Source organism: Drechmeria coniospora, chromosome 03 (assembly GCF_001625195.1).
Source record: "Drechmeria coniospora strain ARSEF 6962 chromosome 03, whole genome shotgun sequence".
NCBI classification, from domain to species: domain Eukaryota; kingdom Fungi; phylum Ascomycota; class Sordariomycetes; order Hypocreales; family Ophiocordycipitaceae; genus Drechmeria; species Drechmeria coniospora.
In genome coordinates this window covers 334,880-340,879 of record NC_054391.1, presented here as the reverse complement: position 1 = coordinate 340,879, position 6,000 = coordinate 334,880, and positions in this window count along the sequence as shown.

Here is a 6,000-nt window from a genome sequence, read left to right as displayed (position 1 = left end):
TAGATATAGAACGAAACTATAGAATACTAAACTATAAAATATTTACTATTATTAAGTTGTTTAAATACTAGCGATAATATATAGAAGGGGCAATAGTTTTAGTAAAGGTACTATTAGATTACTATAACCTATAGACCTTTATAAATAGGCTAAGGTTAATTAGGCGCTAAGTATACTAGTATATAGACCTAGCGGCCTTCGATTTTATTATTAAATATAGAACGGGGAAATCTATCTGTAAGGCTAGGCGCACGGGTAAAGCCCGGGTAGACAGGAAGGTGGGGCAGCCTAGGGCACGCCCCGGCCATAAAAGGAACGTGTAACACATATAGGGAGGTGTGCCTATATGGACAATAGACTAGTTAACCGTTCGACCAAATGGCCAAACTGTCAAAAGATCTGCTAGTATCCGCACTTAGTGCGGGTACTGCACCTTACATTCGCTTATAAGGCCTACACGCCTGTAGCGCGCCTTATAACTATCCCCTCTCCTAACAATGCGGTCCCTTGCATTGCTAGGTACCTCAGTTGGCTGAGGTTAAGGGTCTAACGAATGCGAACCCCCAGGTTCTTAGGCAAATAAGCCGCGGCCCGGCCAGCGCGCCTATACCTTCCTCGTTCCTGTAAGCCTAACGTAAAGCCTGTTGCTGTAGAGTTCTTTTTGGTATTGTAGTAGCGCTCTAGCTCGAACCTACAACCCTCGCTCGCATGCGCACGCAACCCAGAAGACCTACTAAGTGCGGATACAATTGTAATACATATAGGGAGGTATGCCTATATGGACAATAGACTAGTTAACCGTTCGACCAAATGGCCAAACTATCAAAAGATCCACCAGTATCCGCACTTAGTGCGGGTACTGCACCTTACATTCGCTTATAAGGCCTACACGCCTATAGCGCGCCTTACAGAACGTAAGCCCGAAAACTCGAGAAGGGCTAAGCTTTAGTCTTAAATACTACTCGATTTTTGAAAGAAGGCTTACTTACTTACCTAACTGTTGTTAACCGATCCGCGTATTATAATTCTAAAGCTTCTATTATAGTTACTTAAGTAAGATAGCGCCTACTATATATAGTACAAGAGAGATACTATACCTCCTACTAGGGGGCAAAATAAATACAATACTAAAAGTATCCCCTATACTAAGTACGCTAAGTTCCCTCAAAACAATACCAGGGAGTACCTAAAGGGAACCCTCTATTCCGGAAACGCTAACTATAGTACAAGAACGGCTAGCTTAGCTGTAAGAGTTAGAGAGGCTAAAGGAAAAGCAAAAAGAAATTTACGCCTACCTAGGGATAGGCACTAGCCATTAACTAAAGAAGGTAGAGAAACAGGCCCAAAGAGAGTTAGATACTTCCTTAAAGAGCGGCCAGGAAGTTAAGGCAAAAAATATACCGGAACTTAGGTAACCTATAACTTTGCAAAAAAGGTAAGAATAGCTTTATAACCTAAACCGCGCCTTTAATAGAGCAAGGCGGAAGTTTAAGAAGGACTACCGGAAAATCCTACTGGCCCTTAACTATATACAGGCCTAGGGCCGGGTATACTAGGAAAGGTACTTAGACGAACTGCCGAAAGACTAACGAACTATAACCGAAAACGATTAGGATTATTTCCAAGAATAAACGCTTACCCTACTAAGAGACTCGGTTAACTATTAAGCCTACTTAGCAGCGTAACGATAAAAAGCAATACAACAAAAAGGCCGATCCCTAATAGAGTTCAGTATCTACCTAGACTTAATCGAAAACTACTTCAGTAGAGTACTAGAGCCTAACTAGGCCTTCTCCTACTTCGGGAAGTTACTACTAAAGTTATAGAGCTAAATCAATCTATATAAGAATATCGAAGGGCGTATATAGGAAGAGATAGTCTAACTAGCCTAACAACTTTAGGACTCTACCGAAAACCGACTAAAAAGGAGAACTAATATTCTTTGCAATTAATGCGTAAGAGGAGGGGATAGTAGAAGTATATCGCACGGACTAGTAAATCAATTATACTGTTAGTAACAGCAATAAGGGAAGTGCCAGTTAGTAACTGGGCAAGAGTGCACAATTGGTAGTACCGAATTATACAAACGAATGCGATTATTTCTTCTAGCTACAGTACAGGAAAAGAGCGGCTATTTATATTTACAGAACAATCCCCAATAACGGCTTTATCGGAGATTCCATCGTAGATCAAAGGCGCTATCGTACTATGGCTTAAATGGCTGAAACCATTATACAGTTGGATAACTGTTTCAGTTACTCGTTAGTTAACTGCTTCCGTTATAAGGTTGGATGGATTGTTTCAGTCATTAGCTTGGCTAATTCCATTACATAATAAATGGGTGGTCCGGCCTAAGTTAGTATTATGGGCTGGCAAGCGCTAGTAGCAATTGGGAGAGCAGTAATTATCGTTCCGATCAATTGGCTCCAGTGGTCGACTGGCTACCACATGTGTGGGTTACATTGCAGTAGTGAGTTAGTCGGTAGTAGTACTGCCGTGCGTCGCTCCGAGTCATGGTTCGGAGAAGTAGTATGTTGTATACTATTAGTCAACTCAATATGCTTACTAATACTCGCAGTATAGTATAGCATCCGTACTAGTAGTACTAGTACTAATACTAATAGGATAGTATCCTATTTAGGTAGTCTTACTAGTATAAATACCAGTATTTTAACAGTTAGCAATAAACGAATAGGCTTTCTGCTATTCTACCCGGTACTGTTAATGTATTAGTAGTATCTGGAAGTTGGCCTTAAGTTATAGTTAGTTAAGATTATACTTGTTGTACATGGATGCGTATAAGCAACTAGTAGAGTAATGGTTAACGTTCTGTAACCTATGCCTGCGATTGTAGATATTATCTCTACATCGGGTAGCCGACGAAGCGTTGTACTACTTATTATACTTGTTTTATATAGATATATACTGTTACGATGCTGACTAGCAGGAAGGCAGTATGTGCAAAGACTATAGAATTTTCGAACTAAGGAGGAAGAAAAGAGAAAGAAAACAGTAAGTGCGGAGAGGAGAAAGCTATATACATAGGTGATCTGCGCATTACGTAATAAAGAGTATAGGGTAGGCCAGAAGGAGAGTACGATATACGATATCGTTACAATACCCCCCTCCTCCGGGTATAGGCGGGTCGGAGAAATAGGGGTGTAGGGTGGGTATAGGGTAGGTTGGTTAACAGTTGGAGTATAGGGTAGGTGTAGGGTAGTTTAAGGGGGGGCGTTTGGTGGCCGTAAGTCGATTTTTTTTGTTTTGCTATATAAATAAATTTTGCGGAAAATCAAAAGTGGCCAACGAGCTGCGTCTGGCGTAGCCGGGCCACCAATGGAGTCGGTGGGTATATAAGGGGGTCGGTTCGATTAACCAGCGGCGCCAGAGGGCACCGGAGGCAATAGAGACCACTAGGGGTAACAGAAGGCACCGGGGGTACCAGAAGGCAGAAGGCGCACTGGGGGCACCCGAAGGCACTAGTAGGCGTTAGAAGGTACTAGGGGTATAGAGACTACTAGGGTAATAGAGGGCACCGGGGGCAATAGAGACTACTAGGGGTAACAGAAGGCACTGGGGGTACCAGAAGGCAGAAGGCGCACTGGGGGCACCCGAAGGTACCAGTAGGCGTTAGAAGGCACTAGGGGTAATAGAGACTACTAGGGTAATAGATGGTACCGGGGGCACCCGAAGGCACCAGAGGGCGTTAGAAGGCACTAGGGGTAATAGAGACTACTGGGATAATAAAGGGTACTAGGGGCAATAGAGACTACTGGGGGTAACAGAAGGCACTAGGGGTATGCGTTAGAAGGTACTAGGGGTAACAAAGACCACTAGGGTAATAGAGGGCACCAGGGGCCATAGAGACTACTGGGGGTAATAAAAGGTACCGGGGGTAATAGAGGGTACCGGGGGCACCCGAAGGTACTAGAGGGCGTTAGAAAGCACTAGGGGTAATAGGGACTACTAGGGTAATAGAGGGTACTAGGGGCAATAGAGACTACTGGGGGTAATAGAGGGTACCTAGGGGTAGATGTACTATATCTTAAGGCGCCTGTAACGTGGCTTTTTGAATAGGCTTGTAGGCTTCGGTCTTACTTGCAAGGGGATTACTCTAGGCGCTAGCCTTTGTAAAATCGGACGCTCCGGCGTTACAACGTAATGGGGAAGGTAGGTAGGTGGTAGGGGTTCCTTATTACCTACCTATAGGTCCTGCGGGTTGTACCGTAGGGCATTAGGGGGGGGACCAAGCGTTATGGATACTGCAATAGTTAAAGCGGCGTAAAGAGCCCTCCTCCTAGGGCGGATTCGTTTGCTCTAGGGAACCGAAACCCTAGCCGGAGCGGTAGTAGGAGCAAGTGCTTAGGCTGTATTTATACCTAGAGCTAAGTTTTGCTACCGCAGAGAAACAGGCTATAACTCGAGTAGTACTAGGTTATTGCGTAAGAAATTATCCCAGGCGACTGTATCTTTAATAGCCGATATTAGCTCCTACGTTGGAATAGTATAGCCCGTCCAGTGGACTAGGGCGCGGTATAGGGCTCCTTAGCGGTATTTGACGTTGCTGATATAGTTAATAGCGTATTTGTTAGTACTGTCCTTACTAGTAATAGGAGGCGGTTGGAAGTCGACTAGCTGTTAGGATAGGAGGGGGTCCGATATTACTTAATAAAGTAGGCGGGTGTAGAATATAGGGTATATACCAGGAGGGGTATTAAGTCGGTATGTATAAGAACCTACTGGGGTAATAACTCGGTAAAGGCCGTTCTTCTAATCGAGTTTCTTATACGGCCGAGTTGTTTTAATATTACGGAGGGAAAGCTATATACAGTTACTAACTTAGAAGTTATCTACTGGTAGGCGGGACCGGTTGGCGTAGTATTATTGGGTATCCTGTACGGTAGCTATAGCTGCTTGGGCCTATTCGATACCCTAGCGAAGCTTATAGGCGATGGTTTCGGCTTGGGCTATAGGGGATTGGCAAGTAAAGGGGGTAGGGAGTTAGTTAACGAGTTAGGTAAGGTTAAGGTTGTACCTATAGGAGAGGAAGAATAGGCTTATCCTAGAAGCTAAGGTTGGACGATTGTTAATGGCTAGGGCGGCCCTAGGGAGTAAGGTAGCCTAGTTATCCTAGGTAATAAAGCAGAAGGCGTAAAGGTAGTCCTTAACTTACTGGTTAGCTTATTCGGTCGCTCTATTTATTTTTAGGTAGTATGCTATAGAGAGCCTATAAGTTATCTAAAGGAGGTTGTAAAGGCGTTTCTAGAGGGTATTAATAAATTAGGGGCTGTAGTTAGAAACAATAGCTATTAGTAGTACGTAGTAGGGGATATAGTAAGTAAGGAAGACTTATATAATATCCTTAGTACAGTAGCAATCTATTGGAATAAGGAGAATACCTTTGGAAAGTCGGTTGGTAATAATAAGGAGAGTACTAGACCTATAGGATAGGGGAAGATCTATAATAAAATCTATAGAGATTTTGGACTAAATGCAGTTGGGGATAGGGAGTAGCTTAAGGAGGCCCTAGCGTTATTCCCTTTAGATAAGCTTACTACCGTACGATTGGTAGTTCTAGACAAAGTAGTAGGTAAAGGTACTATAATTTAGCTAAAAGAACTATCTTGAAATTAAGGCAGTAGTAGTACCCTTACCTAGGTAGCCCGAAAGGGAGGTATTGTATATATCTTATATAAGGCGGGTGTAAAGCGGCTTGGAATAGGGAATTTATATATATTTACAGTAGCGGAGGCGGCCTTTTGGATTAAGATTGTATTTAGAGAGTTAGATTCCAAGGCGTAGGGTCGGGGGCTATTTTAATTAGCCTTAGGCTATAGCCTCCCGGGCCTTTTAGTAATTAGTATCAGTAGTAAGGGCTAGATTCCAGAGGTCGGTTAGCGTTATATCGGTAAACGGTAAGGGGATTAAGGTAGGTTTAAGGGTATAGGTTACAGTAAAAAGATAATCCGAAAAGAGTATAGTATTGCAACCTTAATACTA